This window comes from Pleurodeles waltl, chromosome 4_1, assembly GCF_031143425.1.
Source record: "Pleurodeles waltl isolate 20211129_DDA chromosome 4_1, aPleWal1.hap1.20221129, whole genome shotgun sequence".
NCBI classification, from domain to species: domain Eukaryota; kingdom Metazoa; phylum Chordata; class Amphibia; order Caudata; family Salamandridae; genus Pleurodeles; species Pleurodeles waltl.
In genome coordinates, this window is record NC_090442.1 from 714863412 (window position 1) to 714883577 (window position 20166).

At 45.5% G+C, this 20166-nt stretch overlaps 1 long non-coding RNA gene across 10 annotated transcripts in view; it reads right to left on the reverse strand.

The window, feature by feature from the left end:
* LOC138288080 (uncharacterized) overlaps nt 1–20166 on the reverse strand; it is a 472675-nt gene that overhangs the window by 216722 nt on the left and 235787 nt on the right. For 9 of the 10 annotated variants that reach the window (XR_011202326.1, XR_011202329.1, XR_011202330.1 and 6 more), the window contains one exon: nt 7805–8026. This is a non-coding gene — a long non-coding RNA (uncharacterized lncRNA). Of the gene's footprint in view, nt 1–1580; nt 1764–7804; nt 8027–20166 lie in introns of all 10 variants that reach the window. The other variant, XR_011202325.1, reaches the window with a different exon arrangement.

Genomic DNA, 20166 nt, shown 5'->3' on the forward strand with positions numbered 1-20166 from the left:
ATGTTCTGCATACTTGTTGAAGTACCACACTCTTCTGCTGTCTGTTAAGATCAGTAACACGCATTCCTTGATGGTTGCAGGAAGGTTTTCAGGGCCTGGCAGATCAACAGACGCACCAAAAGGTTCTTGTGAAGCTGGACTTCCACTGAAGAAGAGGGGCACTTGATCCCCACCTCCCCTAGATGTCCTCTCCAAAACAGTAACAATTCATCTTGCACAACTGTGATATCTGGTGGCTGAAGCCTGCCAATTGCCAGGTTGGCACTCTTCTGCCACTACATGAGGTTCCATCCCATCTCTTTTCAGATCTGGACAGAGCTGGAGAAGCAACAGACCAAAAAGGATGCACAAGGCTTTCAGCCCAAAAAGCCTCGGAACCATCATCAATGAGACCCTAAGTGAGCCACAAACATCAGGTTGACATTTTGAATTTCCTGGACTTGCTGCATATTTGGAAGGGCTTTGAACACTACTGTGTCCTGGATGGCTTCTGATAAAGGGAATCCGCCTTGAAGATTCAGGTGAGACTTTGGTGCTTTGAAGAAAAACCCAAAGGAGAACGAGTGCACAGATGCTGTCCAGAGGTAGTGTGTCTTTGGTGAGCCCGCCTTAAGCAGCAAATCGTTGAGGTACCAGAACACAAGTATCCTTGACCTTCGAAGATGAGTTACAACCATGCACAATCTTTTCTTGAACTCCTGGGGGTGAAGTAAGGCCAAAGAGCACCATGGCAGAAATGCAGGGAGTGTCTGTGGGACCACAGGAAGGACAGGTATCAGAAAATATAGCTCTTGCAAGTCCAGGGAGACCATCGAGTCCCCTTGATCTGGAGGAGGGGGGGGGGGGATCTTTGACAGAGAGAGCATTTAGAATTTGTCCTTCATAAAGTCATTCAATTAGCCGCGGTCCATTACAGGCTTAAGGCCACAGTCCTCCTTTGGCATGAGGAAGTAGGTTATAGAGAACCACTCGAGTCTGCACCCTTTCAACTGCACCTTTGGCCAGCAGGAGATTGACCTCTTGCATCAAGACAAAGGTGTGGTCTGCTGAAAATCGCTTTGGGGTGGATGGCATAAGGGATGAGGATGAAATGAAAGGCAGGGTGTAGCCCCTTTGAACAATCTGTAAAATCCATCAGTCCGACACGACTGATTTCCAGTTACATTGGCTGATCATGGGCCTGAAAGGGCAAATAAGAGTAGCAGGGGAACTGCTAAAGCAGGGGAGGAAGAGCTGTCCCCACTGGAGTTAACCACCACGACACCCTCTGTCCCAAAAGGGCTGAGTATGCTGTTGTCCCGGCTAGAAAGGTTAAAACTGCTGGTAAGCTAGGCATCTCAAATAACCCCTAAAAGTTCTATTTTGCTGGTGGAATTATCTAGCTGTGGACAATATCCCTAAATTTCTGGTGGAAATATCTAGCCGTGGACAATATCCCTAAATTTCAATCTGTGGCACTACTATCTTTGATTCACTTGAGAACAGTGTTAGTTCCCTCCAGTCTAGACCCATAGAAGAGTACGTTCATGAGAGATGCCTGGATATACCATGAAAACCTGCTTGATGGTATCCAGACTTACCTTCTAAGCACTATGCTTGTGCCAAAAGCACAGTCTACGCAGTCGTCTGTGCCGAGGCCTGCATACAACGCTAACTTTGTTGAGTCCTGTCCATCCTTGATCATTTAGGCCAGTGAGTTTCTGAGGTCCTCTGTAACGGCCGGTGAGATCTTGCTTACCATGTCCCACAAGGTATGGATGCACCTGCCCAAAAGGAACACCACATTTAAAGATCATAAATCCAAGCAAGCCGAGAAAAAAAACTCATATACAGGGGAGTTTGAAGGAAAAGCATTTGGACTGACTTTACTTCAGGGCGCCCCCCCCAGAAGGCTTTCAGATGCTGGGTGTTTCATAAAAAAATTCTGAGTCACTAGAGGCTAATCTGTACTGTCTAGCCATAGGTTGGCTGATCAGAATGGCTTAGCACAGCTTAAACCAGGTGGCCATTATAGTGTCACTAAGGGCCTCCTTAAATAATAGAGGTTCAGATTTAGTTGGACCTAGGCAAATACTTTCAGTCAATATATTGGCTTTGGTTCTGATAGGTTATCCTGTTTTAGGTTTAAACCTATAACTGATTAAATCCCACTGAAAAGGAAACAGCCTTTATTAGTTTAAACATAAAAACACTAATAAACAACTGCAACTAAAATGCCATTCGAAAAAGGGAAAGTGGGCAAGAACGAGTCATTTTTATTTCTTGCTTTTGGGGCCAACACAATGTAACTGTCATACAAGGTAAGAAAGACTGTTCCAAGGTTATTCTGCTTGAGTTTTGTTGTGTAGGGATGTGACTACACTATTGGTTTGTCTTCCTTTTGTTTCCTCCAGTTTTGTGTTCCTGCATTAAAGGTGCACGGTTTGTAAGCATTTTCAAGATCTGCCGTACTCTTATGCACTGTAAGAAATCTGGGAATACTAAAATCATTTTTGAACAGTGTATAATGTTTTGACTGATTGGATGAATGGCTGACTCATGAGACTCTTGGCCAATATGTATTATCACATTTACTCACGGAGAATAGGTTTAAACCATTTGATACATGAATTAATGAATGAATGTATGGAAGCCACTTCGAGAGTGCACAGCTGCTTCCAAGGAAGTGTCCCACCACTAACCAGTTAGCTAACTAAAGTAGCATTCCTTAGAAACCTCTAAACAGACATCTTCAATGTGATTTCATGTCTTTGCTGCCAAGTACAAGAACGGTCATCTGCCAAGTCTTTTCCTAACAATTTCCAGTATTTGAACCCGACGTTTACTGGAGGAGCGGAGGGGCCTGCTCGGGGTTTATTTCCTAAATTGTTTGCAGCCTTTTTGATGTAAAGTTCTAAAGGTGATAAACAGAGTCTTGTAAATAATTATTTGCTGAATAGGGAGCCAATGCAGCTTCTTAAGATTCTGCCTAGAGGATTACCTCTTTAGGCAATTAAGAATCAGATGAGCAACTCCATTTTGAACTAACACTAATACAGTATGTTCCCATGGTTCAGCCTAACAGTGGCCAGGGCATGCACCAGAGTTTCACGTATATTCTCAGGGAGAAACTTCAAAGTTTTTTTTAAAGATTTCAGTAAAGCAAAACAACTGGCTATGATAACTCTTATTTGAGGTTTAAAAGAAGGCTCACTATCAAATTTTATACCCAACTTTCTAGCTTCCCATGTAGGAAGTAGCCACGGAGTTCAAACATCAAGGGAGAACGGCTGTCCAAAACGTAAAATTTCAGATTTATCTGAATTTAACTTCAGAAAGCTGCCTTTCATCCAGTTTTCAACCGTAGTCGGGAATCTCTGAACATTTTGTACAGTGTATTATCAGCATTAGATACAAGGTTAAAACCACATTGCTTCACAGACTTCCCCAGAGGTGCTATATATAGTAATAACGTAGGGCTCAGCCAGAACCCTGAGGAACTCTATATCTCAGTTCTTTGAAGTCACAAGTAAAAGGTGGAAGATGGACTGCTTGCTCCCTCTCAGGTGATAATGATTTTATTCAACATTTTGCACTACCACTTAAACCCTGTCTCGGTTAGCCTATCTAGAAGGATCTCATGAGAGACCATGTCAAAAATGGCAGAGAGATACAAGAGGATGGCCACAGCTTTTTCCCCATTATCCAAATAAGATTTAACTAACCCTGCAATTCCAAAGGAGCAACTTCTTTGCTATAACCCTTTTGAAAGCCAGATTGTGAGTGGTGCAGAATCTCATTCTTTTCCAGGAATTTTAACAGCTGGGTATTAACCCAACTTCTCCAGCATTTTTTTAAAAAAATGGGAAAAGGGAAATCGGTCTATAAACTGCTTAAGCAGCCCGGAACCACGTTGGCCTTTTTCAGTAGTGGAAGCGCTGATACTTTTTTCCAACTACCAGGAAAAATACCAGATTTGAACGACTGATTGACGAGTGGGTTTATCAGTTTGTTTAGACTATCTGTTTGTTTAGACAAGCAACAGCAAGTTTAATAATTCGAGGCGGCATACTAGAACAAATTCACATGTGCATTAAAAATACCCAGGGTCAATTCAATTTTTCGACTGACCCACAACTGTGTCCAGGAATTTGTCTATTAAAACAGTTGAACATAGCACTTTTACTCTTTTAATCAATTAATTGTCCTTTAAGTCAGCTAAAGTGCTGACGGAGTGAGAGTTAATGAGATGTGAGAGAGGGAAATGTGATGGGAGTGTGAATGAGACTACAATACACACTTTCTATGCTTACAATAGACTAATGTAAGTCCATTGGACACAGTCACCACATACATACCCTGCATTACTTCTTCAAACTAAAATTTGTGCTTAATAACAATCACTTAAAAACATGTTTTGTAAACACTTGAAAAGCAGTTTTTGTCTATTCTGGGGATTAGGCAGCTGAATAAACGCGGTTTTCAAAACTTTTGGAAAACACAAAGAAAACACTACTGAAATTCATAAGAAATAAACACTGAAAAGCAGGACAGCCTATTTCCAAAGTAGTGGACTGCAAGCCTAGCAGTTACGCTGCTCTTCGGACTACTACAGCGAAACAGGCACTTTATTCCATTGCTGTACCAGGTGAGGAGTCCATCTCAGTCTATGGTGAGTTATCTAGCGCACTGGCATTTTGCAAGTTTAAGTACGGCCCTTCACTTGTATAGTAAGGGGGAGCAAGCTGTCCACATCCTAATCATCATAAGTGTTGTGAGGGATATTAGTTGTGCCCCGGATCACATCACAGTGTGAGCAGAAGAGGAACTCTATCCTTTGATATGCACTGATGGAGAGGTCAAAGCTATAGGTCTATTGCACCTTGGTTATCTCATAGTACACACCACCAGAGGGTGCAGTCAGTGGTGGGCCTGCTGGTAGAAGTCAAAGTGGGAATCAGTGGGGCTAAGAGGTGCCCATAGAGAGCCAGAAGGGCCTAGAAACTTACAGCAGGTCTCCTTAATGGCCGCTATTTGCTGCAGGGTTAACAGCAGCATGGGAAATTTGGGACACACTGGGACAAAATTTGGGACCATGAACTATTAAGTAACTTGCGACTTCCCATCAGACTTTGAGTGGTGGGACGGGGACAACTACCACTTTCTTGCACTTATGGTGCATTTTTTTACTTTAACCTACCGGAAGACTTAATTCATGATTGCATGGGACCGAACTTTGGAATGCAATTGGGAATGGCCCTGTGACTTGGAGTGGGAGCTCTGTTTCAAACGTCAACCTCTTCTTTCGTTCGGCAACGTGAAAAAGGGTCTCTCACTCTCCGATTTCTGTCAGGTGCCATGAGGAAGCTCTTACTTCATTGCTTTGAGTCGGCACAGGTGCCCAAGTATCATAGGCACACACTGTGTGGGTCCCGCCCCCCAATTTATTTTTGACAGTCAGGGTATGGCTTGTTGTATTCAGTGGAGACATCTTCCCTGACTGTCTGGGATAAATATACGGAGTCGGAAAACTGACAAAGTTAGGAGTGGGTCTCCGGCTCTGCATAAAAAGGCATCAAAAGAAAGAAGATGATGTCAGTGTGCAAGGATGGCACTTATAGGAGTATCTGGGTAATCTCTTACAGGGTGGGATCAAGTCACTGAAAATCTATACGAAGCTGCATGCCAGCAGGTGGGTAGTATTGCTGATAAAGTCTGCGGTTCCATTCTGGAGCCTGGAAACATTCTAAAGATGAAAAATCTATGGCTGGAAATATCGATCAGAATGCTGCCATTTGTTCTGATCGAACTTTGCAAAAGCGTTTGTAAATTACAGCTAGGCAAATTATCTGAATACTCTGCATGTCCAGCACGTGATAGCTAGCATAAAAATGTACAAGTTGTAATAAGCGGTTTTTGGAGTGATTGACTAGAAACAATGCAAGGGAGGGAGTCCTTAAGCGAAATGGAGTGCGTACGAGAGAGATAGACAAATTATTGATCCAAAATGAACTTTTCAGGAACAAATGTGGAAATCAACTATATTTCAAAAGTACAAATGGAAACTTGGGTCAAACCTGATTAATTCTTTAACTTCAAGGTGCATCAGACTTTGTGTAGAGGAGAGTTCAAATTGGAATTTGCATACAGTGAGGGTTAACAGGGCACTGATGTACGAGTCAATAAGGGAGAATGCGAAGTAATGTTTGTGTGGCAGGGCAATAGAATATAGTCAAAATAACAACTGGTGTAAGTAAGTATTGTGTCCTAAAATATCGCCTTCAAAAACTCATGGACAATATTTTGGTAAATGATATTTAGGACACAATTTTTATATTAGACTATAGTTCTGGATATAATATATTCTGACATCCAATCATTTGTAGACAGAGTGCCAGATGAGAAATAGAACAGTGAAAGTAGAGTAGGAGAAGCACCAAGCGATATCTAAGAACTTGAAATAAAAAACAGAGAACGAAAAACTGCAAAGGAGAGTGAAGGTGTAAAAATATCCAAACCGAATGGAAGGGGATATCAGTGGAGCACAAGTAAAATGAGAGAGGAACTGTAGATAATGGACGTCGGGGGTGTGGGGGGGGGGTACTGTTTGAGATACAAAAGGTGGGCAGATAACAGAAGGACATCTGAAAATGATTAAGCAAGAGGGAAAGACATTGCATATGAAAAGAATACTAGTTCATTTTATCATCCTCTTTAGGGAAAATAACATGAAATGAGGAGCTATTTACGAAGGCTGTTTTTTCCCTAGCTGCTAGGATATAATAATTGCTCTAAGCACCATATCAGAGCAAAACACTGAATACCAAGACTGGATGCATCACTGAAGCATTTCCTATATAAATGTTCAGATAAACCATGAGAAAGAAGGAATGGTGCTATCAGTGCTCTGATATGGCCTATGTGACTTGTAGTGATAAACAAAACCCATAAACAAAAATAAATAAAATGGTATATTATGAGGTGCTTCTAGTTCTGAAATGTAACATCAAAACGAAACTTGGTTATTTAAGGCTCAATTATGACTTTAGAGGAATGGAACCGCTGTCGCTTTTTAGGCGGTCTTGCTGCCTCAGTGGTCTGAACGCCTGATTATGATTACAGCAGGAACATGTCCATAAGACCGCAGCTGGATCGCCGCCACTGCCAAGACTCCTGCGGGAGAGGCTGAGGCAGGTCATTGACAGTCCCGCAAACCTTCCCTCCGGCCCAACCAGGACCTGCCTTTCTGCCATCATTTTCCTGGCGGGGACACTGCCATGTGACAGTCGGCGGAAAAGCAGGTAATGAGCCAAAGTAATGGGTATAGGGACGTCTGTGCCCTTATGAAATGTGACAGCTGCTCATGTATTGCCCTCCAAAGCCAGTGGGCCGGGTGCACGCACAGTGTCACTTGCAAAACGTAATGCAAGGACACAGAGTGCCCGACTAGCTAGAGGCACCGCAATATGGCCGGCACTAGCTTCTGACTCTTTTCTGTAATTGAAGGGTGCTGCTGCCATGACTGTGGCGCCCACACACCGCCAGCACTGCTGGAACCTTGTAGTGTTGCGGTCGAGATGCCACCGGCTTGGCGGCCTTTTCTCGACCACTGGTGCGGCGGGCTGGCAGTATGACCGCCAAATTCGCAATCGGCCCCTTAATCTCCCAATTAAAAAGGCAGCCAATTCTAATGCATAATCCAAAATGAAAAGCAAATTCAGTACTTTGAGATATGACATTTATTAAAAAAACATATTTTGATATTTATATACATCACATCTGCTGAAATATAAGCAACATGTGAACATTAATTTTACATTATTACCTTTTATGTTATGGGTAAATTCAGCTCACTCTCATTTCCACGGCTGTGACTATTATCCTCTTTGAACCTTAGCAAGCAAGCTTTTGACTTTAATAATCCACATGAAGTTGCCTTGGTAACTGTTGCATGGTGGATGGCTCAATCTCCTCTTCCTCCTCCGCTTTGGAGCCATCATATTGCTTATAGTTCATGGGATGAGTCACCATAAGCAAGAATAAGGTCCTTGAAATTTAAAGAGACACAAACGATTCAGTAAACGAAAGCAGTCACCCATCAATGGATTTGAACATTTTTGTTCAGAATTTCATGATACTCATTACCAGTCCCAATTGTCAAATGCAGCGGTCATATTATTTTCCAGCTTTGGTAGCTACAACATCTATTGTCTTGAACCTCATACACTCTGCTTTGCTACTATAAATTAAACACAGGCAAGGTCTGATTCATTTCTGTAATATTTGCCAGCTAAAATAAATTAATTTTGCAACTGTTATAATGACGGAGTCATAAACCGAAATAGATTTCTCATCATTGAGATTTAATGTCAATGTTATGGACAAAAGGGATTCATGTCGCTTGCAGTGACACATTTTAAAACAACATTCTACACACAAAACATTATGGGCCTCATTACGAGTCATTATGAAAGCGATTCAGGTCTGGAGTCAGGACAGGAGTCTGTGCCTAAATCAGGATTCAAGCATGTGTGGGACCACCACACCCAGTGTTTTTTCCTGCACAAATTCAACTAGATAAATTTGTGCAGAGGAAAATCAAAAATATTCTGAGCTCTACAACCAGAAGGGGGATGGGGACATGGAGGAGGGACATTACTATATTATCGCCCACTGCGAGGTACATAGGTAGTAATTGGGAAGTAATACCGCACACCGCTGTCGTGATATTTAGTGTGCCATGAACTCCTGGGATTCCCGCAGATCTAAAAAGGAGGGCATCCCATCCTATATGCGAGAAGGCATAACTCAATACATTAGCACTACAAACTACAAACAGCATACCTTGATAGGTAATTAACATTTTCAGTTTTCAGCAAGTGTAGGTATGGATCGCATGCTTTATGTAGACTTAAAAACAGTGCTTTTCCTCCAAAGCGGTGGTTTGCAAGCAGATCTCCAGAACAATGTTTTAAGTACTGTTTGCCCTACTTGTGCCTCCTGTCGGGCAGTAATGCTGAAACAGTAATGCTTCGTGAATTGTGAGATGTGGACCATGTAGCTACCTTGCAGATGTCTGCAACCAGTACATATCCAAGGAAGGTCATAGTCGCAAGTTTTGCAAGTGGAATGTGCTCTTATCACACTGTAAAATGTACAGTACGCTTTAACATAACATGCCTGAATGCACATTACTATCAGTCTTGCTGGGCCCAAATTGGAGATTGGGTTCCCACAGCAGGATTTTACAATTGCATCAAATCATTGTTTAGTAAACTGGTTTAGTACGGTCAATGAAAAAGATTAGTGTTCTTTTTATAACTATTGTATGGGATGTTCCTCCTGCAACTGACTGAAGCTGTGGATAGAAAACATTAAATCACGTGATTGATATGGAATGAGGAGATAACTGTCGATAGAAAAAAGTAGGTTAGTCCAAAGGAAAACCCGATCTTATGAACATGAACAAAAGGGTCCTCCACATTAAGGCTTATGATTTGATCATTTTAAGTAAGGAAGTAAATTGCCACTAGACAGGCCACACTCCATGAAAGATATTGCATCTGACAAGAATGCAAGAACTCAAACGGAAGCCGCATGAGTTGCAAGAGAACAACATTTAAGGTCCCAAACATGAAAAGGTAGTGTTCTTGGAAGAACAATTTAAAGGCTCGCCATAAATTCTTTAACAACTAGTACCTTAAATATAGATGGATGTTATCTGTTTAGCATTTAACAGCTACTGGTAAATGGAACCTAGCAGGTGTATATAAGAGCCCTGATTTCTCTTAGTGTAAAACGTAGCAGATGATGGGGCTGATTCTAACCCCGGCGGTCTTTGACCGCCGGGGCGAGGGTCGGCGGGAGCACCGCCGACAGGCCGGCGGTGCCCCGCAGGGCATTCTGACCGCGGCGCTTTGGCCGCGGTCAGAAAGGGTAAACCGGCGGTCTCCCGCCGGTTTACCGCTGCCCTCAGAATCCCCCATGGCGGCGCAGCTTGCTGCGCCGCCATGGGGGATTCTGACCCCCCCTACCGCCATCCTGTTCATGGCGGGAAAGCCGCCATGAACAGGATGGCGGTAGGGGGGGTCGCGGGGCCCCTGGGGGCCCCTGCCGTGCCCATGCCAATGGCATGGGCACGGCAGGGGCCCCCGTAAGAGGGCCGCAAGGTATTTCAGTGTCTGCCTTGCAGACACTGAAATACGCGACGGGTGCTACTGCACCCGTCGCACCTTCCCACTCCGCCGGCTCGATTACGAGCCGGCATCCTCGTGGGAAGGGAGTTTTTCCCTGGGCTGGCGGGCGGTCTTTTGGAGACCGCCCGCCAGCCCAGGGAAAAACTCATAATACCCTCCGCGGTCTTCTGACCGCGGAGCGGTATTATGGGGGCGGAATTCTGGCGGGCGGCCTCCGCCGCCCGCCAGAATTAGAATCACCCCCGATGTCTTGAACTGAGGCCCGAAGAGGTTGAGTATGTCTACTGCTACAGTAATGAACAATGGTTTAAATTTTGCGGCATAACAAGCTTGTCTGGTAGGTCTTTGAACTTCTCACAAAGTAAGAGTACATTTCTTAGAAAGAGCTGGAGGTAACCAAATAAGAACTCAGTTGCCAAAATGCAAGGTTCATGTCTTTGAGATCTGGATGTCTGGGTTGCCTCTGATGCGAAGTTAGAATTTATGCTCTCGGGTAATATCCCATGTGTCAGTGAATTGACATTTCCACCAGTACTAAGTATGATGGTTGTCTTGCCTATGCTGCAGTGATTGAAATAAAATCATATAAACAAGGGAATGCTTGAAATTTGTCTAACCACTGGTAATTGCTCAGAATAGCATTCAAGTCCATTATTTATAAGCCCACCATGCTGCCTCAGATTAGAAGCAGCCATGTGCAAATCAGCCTTGGCAGTGCTCAAATTGTGACAGTCCAGCCCAAATTGCCAAACCAGGTCTCTGAACTGGAACAAAATCGATCCAAGACAGCTTTCGGTCTATCTGGACCTCTTCAGTAGGGTGCAGGCCTTTTAGGAATGTGCAGTGTGGGTCCAGTTGCAGAGTGAGTATGTGACCCCCATCTGGGCATACTCTTGGATGCTTAGAGCAACACATCGAACACAAAAAGTGATGGGGAAATGCTTGCGATTTGTCTAACCACTGGCAATCACTCTGGGTAGCATTCCAAAACTTTGATTTTGTAAGCTGTACCTGACTAAAGACGCCTCGTAAGGATGAAACTGGGTTTGAGTGGCTCGTGTGTGACCGACGCTGATTTACTTATGGCTACGTTTAATCTAACATAGCATTATGGGCAAAAGAATTATGGGTTGGGATGCTACCCCAAGCAGATGCCAGTGATTAGAGAAATTGCAAGCATTCTTCCCATCAGCTTTTTATGCATGTGAATAAGTGTCATGGTCATTTGTCTCACCTTACTCAATACTTTTGGCATCATAGGTAGTGGAGGGAAAGCATTGGTGTGGGAGTGTGGTTCAGAAATAAGGCCTGGGAGAATTTTTAAGCAGTTGTTTCAAAATGGCTGTTTATTTACCAAGCCAATATTTAGGTGGGGAAAATAAATAAAACCAAATTACACCGTTCTTGCGGTTCTTCTTTCTCCTTACAGGTGTCTCTTTCAGGTAACCCCATTGGTGCAGCTCAGAGAAAGAGGTTGAATCCAGGTAAGTAAACGACCGAAGGTAAAAAAATATATAGGGGTTTATAGTGGGATCTACTTCTTCCCTTGAAAGCACAAGGACAGATCCTCCATCAATGAACACTGTTTTTATTCCACTTCTATCCCATCACCAAAGTGTTTGGAGAAAAAAGGGAATAATGGCCATGTTGTCTCTTTAATTACACCTGCTGTCAAGTGCCAGATTGCCAAACAAGAAAACAACTAACGGAAAACAGCAATTACAACAGTGCTTTTTTAGTACCTTAGCTAGCACTCTTCAGCATAGCTAATCTTGGACTGCATCTTTTTTTTTTGCATTGGGACATGTCACCCAAGGTGTGTTCTCTTCTCCCTACTTCATTTAACAGATGCTTGCGATCACCTCAATAGTCACAGCCCTCCTGGACTGTGGAGCACTAAATAGCCTCCATTGAAGGGGACCACCAATCCTCACGACATACGTTCTCCTTCTTTGTAACCTTGTCTACTTCTCTTGGCTCTTCGCATTCTAGCCCTCCTCTTTTACCTCTGCGTTCAGTTTCTCTCCATGGCATCTTCTCTTCGGTGCTCTGTCTGCTCCTCGTTGGCTTTCCCAACATTCCCTTCTCCTCAACTCTTCTTTGCTTACAGGCTGAGACCTCATTTAGCTGTCCTTTTCTTGCCCTGCCCCCAATAGTGTTCGTTTATTTTCTATGTCTCTTTTCCCATCCTGATGTCTGTTTTCTCTTTCTAGGACTGCTGCTGACAGCGAGCGTACGGAGGGACTGTCCTGCCGTGGACTGCCTAGGGCAGGTAAGCGATGTTCTCATTTGCCTCCTTCCTCACAATAGGAAACTATCCCTGGCAGGATCATCCATAGAACACTGTCCATGGAGTGTGGATGTGTGCACCAGGAGGCAAAGGTTGGGCAATTTGTATTTTCACAGTGGCAAACAGATCAGGTGTGGGTGTTCTCTGCTTCTGAAGGTACGGTTGAAGTTCTGATTAATTTCCCACTTGAGTATTTGTAGGTTTATCCTGATGAATAGCCCAGTACCATACTGATTTTGTCAATGCTGACAGCTGGGGAAGTGCATTCCCCCCTACCTTTCGATATAAGATATCAGTCACTTAACTACTACCTTTTTGCAAATGAGCAAGTGAAACTCTGAGTGCCACATGGATTGCAGTGATTCAAAGAAACTGATGTGCAGCTTTGTTGCTGCTGTATATAATGTTCCATAAGCCATCAGGTTGTCCAGGTGAGTCCTCCCTCTTCCAGAGAGGTGTCTGTGGTAATGGTGCCCTATGGCTAAGGGTCCATTAATGACCTGTCAAGCAACAAGTTTTTGTTGTGAAACCATTTGAGCCTGTGCTGAACTCTGAGCTCTACCAGTACTAAATCTTCCCACTGACCCGTTGCTAATGACCATTGCCTGGACAAATGTTATTGTCACTGTCACATGTGAATTTGAGCACTCAGATTTACTATGCACACCATGATCCCCAAACATTTAATAATCATTTTTACAATCAGAGGCCTCAACATTTTGTAAGAAGAAAGCAGCCTCTAAAATGCCAATCTTCTCTTGGTTGGGAGAGGCTTTGGCCATCACCTTGTTCAGTACGGCCCCCAAAAGGGTTGCAGCTGTTGAGGGCAGATGTCTTTTTTTAAATATTCGGCTTAAAGCCTACTGTGAGTGAAAAACAACATGTGGAGTGTGCGTTAGCCATTGCTGACAGTTGCTGCTTCTTTATCAGTCAATTCCTCAGGTTTGTAAAGTCACGAATGGTGCTGCAGCACAAATGTGCTGCAACCACCAAGAATGTCTTCGGACAGTTGTGACCCGAATTATAGCTCTTTGAACTGGTTGGTTTGCCACTGACCACAAATCTGAGAATGCGCTGATAAGCCAGAAAAAAGGGGCATGTGGAAGTATGTGTTTTTAAGACTGTGGGTGGTCATGTGATTTCCTATGCAGAGCAACAGAATGACGTCCAGCAAGGTGGCTATCTAGAAGTGCTCTGACACTATGTAAGTGCTGTGGCCTGAGGTTAATATAAGCCTTAGTGTCCCGTCTGAGGAAGTCCAGGGAATATACGCCTTAATCCGTTTGATGCAGAGTAACAGATTCAGAAGCAACCTTGACTGCAAGTACTGGCACCTTTTCTTGTTGCAGTTTTGGTGTTCTTCAATGGTTCCATGCCAGTGAGGTAGGATATTTGATGACGTGGTGTGCAGTTCCAAGCAGTAACTTTATTAGACAACTGACAGGATCTGCTTCAGTGAGGTAATTTACCCCAACTGTGGAAGGAAAAACTTGACCCTCCCCCTACAGGTGTTGTGTGATGGGTGAAAGGTAAGTAAGTCACTGCTTGGAAGCCGAGGCATCGTTTCCCTGGCCACCTACAACCTTTTGTCTGCTGTTACCTATAAGCCTCTCCCTCCTGAAAGGTGGACTGCTGCTGAAAACAGGGGCGCTCTGGGGTTACTGCAACTTCTGCACTCCCTATTGCATATTTGCTCAAAAACAAGGCCTGCTGAACTTGGTCATGCCTGTTAACATGAGGAGAAACTGGACTGGCCATTCTACCCTTTAACTAGGTCGTCTCCATAAAATCATCCTACTAAATAACTGTAAAAGTACTTTGTGGTGGTCCGCTGCACTAGGGATGACTGCATTACTTAGTTACTTGTGTCTACTCTACCCCTCCTAGTGTATAGGCCATCAACAAGGACTCTCCAGCCATCTTTGTCCTGCAGTTTTCTTTCAATCTGACTCCAGGTGTAACCCATCTCCTTGCAGTCAGCCTTGAGGCATCAACGCTAGGTGCTTCTTGGCCTTCTTTTCCTTTTCCCCTGAGGGTGCCAGGTGAGGGCTTTCCTGGTGGTGTTTGATGCAGGCATACAGAGGATGTGGCCTATCCAGCCCCAGCATCTTTTCATGATTTGTTCATGAGCAGGGAGTCTGCTACCATAGGTCTTTGTTGCTCATGGTGTTTGGCCAGCAGATTTGGAGGATTTTCCTCAGACAGGTGTTGATGAAGGTCTGAACTCTGTTGGTGGTGGTCACTTTTGCCCTCTGCATTTCTGCTACATGCAGAAGGGTCTATTTATGTTGGTGTTAAAAAGTTTGGAGCATTAGTTCCTTGGAGCTCCAGATCTTTGTTAGGTGAATGAAGGCAGCCCTTGTTTCATTGATTCTTGCCTTGACGTTGGCATCTATGCCGCCCTGCTTGTCCATGACACTGCCCAGGTGGGTAAAGGCCTCAACCTCTTACAGTGCATCGCCTGCAAAAGTGACTGCAGTTGTGCTTACTGTGTTAGTCTTTGGGATCTTGGTTTTTTCCCCTTTGATGTTGAGGCCAAGTTGTGCTGGTGTGGCTGCCACAATGTCAGTCTTCTCTTGCATTTGCAGATTGGTATGGGAGAGTAGTTCCAGGACATCTGCAAATTCCAGGTCATCGAGCTGCGTCCAAGGTGTCCACTGGATCTCATTTCTTCTCCTTGCAGTGGATGTCTTCAGGATCCAATCTATGGCCAGCAAGAAAGAAAAAAGGTGAGAAAAAACAACCCTGGCGCACTTCGGGCCTCACTTCAAAGGCTTCTGTGAGTCATCCTCCATGGACTACCTTGCAAGTCATTCCCTCCTAAGAATTGTTGATCATTTTTACAAGTTTGTTTGGCACACCGCAGTGGCAAGAGAGTTTCCAAAGGGTATCTCTGTCTACACTGTTGAATGCCTTCTCATAGTCGATGAAGTTGACATAAAGGGGGAAGTCTGATTCCACTGACTGCTCAATGATGATGGGCAGTGTTGCAATCTGGTCTGTGCAGGATCTATCTCCGCGGAAGCCAGCCTGATGGACTTGCAATTGAGCGTCGACTTGTTCCTTCATTCTCTTCAGGATGACTTTGTTCTACACTTTGCGTGGTGTTGACAGAAGAGTTACACCTCTAAAGTAGTGGCATTTACACAGGTCACCTTTTTGGGGATCTTGATGAGATATCCCTCCTTCCAATGTGATGGCACCTTTTCCTCTTCTCAGATGCTTCCAAACATGGGGTAGAGCATGTCTATTGGTGTTTCAATGTCTGCCGTCAGTGTCTCTGCAGGAATGTTACCAGGTCTTACAGCCTTACCATTTCTCAGAAGTTTGATGGCTTGCCGTTTTTCTCCCTTGGTTTGTCTGCTGCAGTCGTTTAGAACGTCTTTGGCAATTGGCTGTATGTCTGGTGGACAATGCAGCATGGGCTAGTTCAGAAGTTCTTTAAAGTGCTCCACCCATGTTCCTTGTTGGCTTTCGATACCCTTTATTGTCTCCAAATCTTTGTCCTTATCAGGTCTTGCTGTATCTGCCGGAGAGTTTCCTTGTTATGTCGTAGAATTCTTTCAAGGGATGAATGCATGGTAGAGTTCAAACGGTGAATCTTCTTGAGGGTCCACACTATAACCAAGCCCGAGATCATCACTATCCTGAGACGGAACAGGCTTGTAAGATTGGTCTTGGGGACCGAACTCTATCTCTTCTTCTGAATTGGTTTGAGTGGTGTGGTGACAGATAATGTCTCTACCGTCTAATTTGTTACCGAAGGTAACTAACTTGTTCATCTGATAGAGACTTCTAGTTGCAGATTCCTTATCTTAGAATAGATACCTAAGCAAAACTGTCCCCGGAGGTTGGTCTGCAAACCAAGATCATACTAAGAAGTCCTGCAGGATCGAACAGCTGAAGTAGCAGTCCCTGCGGACCTGACTGTCCAGGCAGTAGTGTTAAGTGAACGTGTGCAGGGACACCCATGTTACTGCCTGGCAGATGTCCAGGACTGAAAATCTGAGTGCTAACACAGTGGTTGCGGCAGCTGCTCTGGTAGAGTGAGCATGCAAACCCTCAGGGGGTTGTTTCTTAGCCAAAGAGGTGCACATTTTAATGCAGAGAACAGCCCATTTAGAGATGATCCTTTTCTGCACCGTCTGATCTTTCTTCACACCCACACAACCAACAAAGAGTTGATCATCCATCTGGAAGTCTTTGGTGCAATTGAGGTAGAACGCCAATGCTCTTTTTGGATCCAGATTGTGGAGTCTTTCCTCTTCAAGAGAAAGATGTGGGGATGCATAAAAAGTAGGCAAGGTGATGAATGGCCTACATGAAAGGGCGTGGCCACTTTAGGGAGGAAAGAGGCCCTGGTACAAAGCACCACTATGTCAGGATGGACAGAGATAAAGGGTCGCTTCGAAGAAAGAGCTTGCAATTCACCCTCTACGAGCAGAGGTGACGGCTACAAGAAAGGCTGTCTTTGAAGCGAGAAGCAGAAGAGGACAATTATAAAGGGGCTCAAAGGGAGCACACATGAGGTAAGTAAGTGAGTACCAAGTTCAAATCCCACTGGGGCATTATGAACGGGCTAGGTGGAAACATGTGGGTAAGAACCTTGAGGAATCTCCCAACAATGGGACAATAAAATAAGGAGGGTTGGTCTGGTGGTCTGAGTAAAGTAGAGGTGACAGACAGATAACCTTTAAGAGTGCCGAAAACAGAGCCCTGCTGGTTAAGAAAGAGTTCAAACAAAAGAACTTCAGACAGAGGTGCAGAGAGGGGATCAACAGACTAGTTGGTACACTGTTCCAACAACAGGCGTATACTATTTTGGTGGAGGGACGTCTGGCTGCCAAGATAATGTTACAGACTTGGACGGAAGGTCAAATGCTGTCAACTGCCGTCACTCAATCTCCACACAAGAAGGCAGAGACTGGACAGGTAAGGCTGAAGAACCGTCCCCTGCTGCTGCGACAGAAGATCCTCCTGAAGAGGCAGGCTAACTGGAGGCTCGATGGCAATGCTTAGAAGCTCGGGAAACCATACACTTCGTGCCCAGTCCGGAGCCACAAGGAATACCTGGGCCCGGTCGTTCTTGATCTTCTTGAGAACTGTGGGCAGAGGTGGTATTAGTGGAAAGGCATATAGGAGGCCTGAGTTCCACTCGTGATGAAAAGCGAGCACATCTTGGAAACTCCAGAGCACAAAACAACTGACATTGCGCGTTCTCTGCGGAAGCAAACAGATCTAACCAAAACTCTCCCCATTGCTGAAAGAGAACTTGGGCCACCTACGGATGGAGATGCCATTCATGATCGACCATGCATTGACGGCGGAGTCTGTCCGCTCTGGCATTCAGAGAGCCCGCCAGATGTCGAACCACCAGGGATATGCCCTAACGTTTCAGCCATGTCCAGAGACGCAGAGCCTCCTGACAAAGGGTCCACAACCCTAATCCACCCTGCTTGTTACAGTACCAAATGGCAGTGGCGTAGTCAGTGAACACCTGCATCACTTCCCCTATGAGAGAGGGAAGAAATGCTTTCAATGCAAGCCTGATAGCCCTGAGCTCCAGAAGACTGATGTGGACCCCGGACTCTGCCAGAGACCAGACCCCTCTGATCTCCACCTCTCCAATGTACTCGCCCCATCCCAGGATTGATGCATCTGTCTCTACTGTAATTTCTTGTTGGAGAAAGAAGAGGGATCTACAGTTGTCCTAACTGTAGTTCGAAAGCCACCACTGCAGATCTTGCACCATTCCCTCTGAGATCTGGATCATGTCTGAGAGATTCCCCTGATGCTGCGCCCACTGGAACTTCAGGTCCCGCTGCAGAGCCCACATATGCCATCTGGCATGTGTAGCAGGATGCAGGAAGCCAGGAGGCTGAGTAGCCTCAAAGTCATTCTCATTGAAACCCAGGACAGAGGCTGAAACATCAGTGTCATAGCCTAATTATCCTGGACTCGACACTCAGGAGCATAGGCCCGAAACTGCACTGTGCCCAGACCAGCTCAGCTGAAAGGGAGGGTCTGAGAGAGAGTCAAGTGTGAGACTGTCACATTTCTAGTGAACCCCACCGAATGCAGGAGGTGTGCCATAGTCTGGAGGTGGGAGATGACAACCTGGGCAAGCCTGCCTTTAACAGCCAGTCATCAACGTAGGGGAAAACTGAAACCCCTAGCCTGCGCAGATAAGCTGCGACCACCGCCACCACTTTCGTGAACACATGAGGAGCGCTGGTGAGGCCAGAAGGGAGCACAGTAAACTGAAAGTGCTTGTGACCTACCACAAACCGCAAGTAAAGTCTGTGGGCAGGCAGGATGGGAATGGGAAAGTAGGTGTCCTGCAAGCTCAACGCTACCATCCAGTGTGCAGGGTCCAGGGCAGATAGGACCTGAGCGAGAATGAGCATTCTGAACTTCTCCTTTCTGAGTAAGGGATTGATGGACTGGAGTTCTATGATAGGGCGGAGGACCTTGCCCATCTTGGGAAACAGAAAGTAGCAGGAAAAACAACCACAGCCTTCTTCTGGCACAGGAACCCTCTCTATGGCAACCTTGGCCAAGAGAGCCTAGCGGAGAAGTGCCAAGTGACCCTCCATCATGCTATTGTGGGATGGCAGCAAGGCTGAAGGGATAGTCCTTCCTACCTGCCTGCCGTTGTGATGGATTCCCAGTGAGGCAGGTGATGGTGAATCCTGCCTCCGACTGGTCCATGATGGAATGACAGACTAGAAAGGTTTGGAGGCTGCAGCCGTGGCAGGAGTACGGCCTGGGTCGACCGCTGGTTCCTTGATCTACAGGCACAATGGATTTGGTTGAGTGCCACTTCCATTGCCACGAAAGGGGCAAAAAAGCAGACTGAGGGAGGAGAGGAGCAGCTGTGAGGCGATGGTAGGAGGAGAAAGCAGGCAAGCATCAGGGGAGGCGTCAAGACCACTGGTTTTGCCCGATTCCTCAGTCCAGACCATTTCAGGATCTTTGAGCTGGAATTCTAAAGGGTCCAGAGACCCCTCCAGTCTCTCACTGTACCCGTACCCATAGGCGTAAGGGTCAGGATCCAATCTGGGGGAACATAGTCCCTGTCAAAGATGGAACACCGGCATCGAGCAACATCGTTCCGGCTCAACAGCAAAGTCGGGAATGAGTCCGGGATCTACATCGATCATGTGCCGGACTGGTATCGGAAGTGTCAACATCTTTACCGGCACTGGGGAAGGTTGTGATGGCACAACCGGTACGGATCTGTAATTGACCCCTGGAGTGCCCTCCAGAGCCGAGGCCGAAGATGCCGGTGCAGGACCAGGCGGGGCCTCCTCTGACCCTGGGTCTGAAGAAGTCACAGGAGGGTCGGTCTGCCCAAAAATGAGGCACACGGCCTCGTAAAACTCTCTCAGTTGGGCAGGGGTACCTCCGGCTCACAGAAACTCTGGGTGGCGCACAGCAAACCCAGAAGCAGGTTCCGAGGACGGAGGCCTAGAGCGTCGATGCTCCTCCTGCATCGCATTGTCAGAGCGACAGGGTGAAGTCAGCTTCTTCTTCTTGTGACCCAAATGTCCCACATAGGTCAAAAACTTCTTTTAAAAAAGTTAGAAAAGTCAGTCAAAAAATGACTGAGGGTAGCCCTTCTCCGGGTTTGGGCGTAGGCGGTCCTGAAAAGAAAATAACTGACGTCAGTGCGCCAGGGTGGTGCCTATGTATGAACGT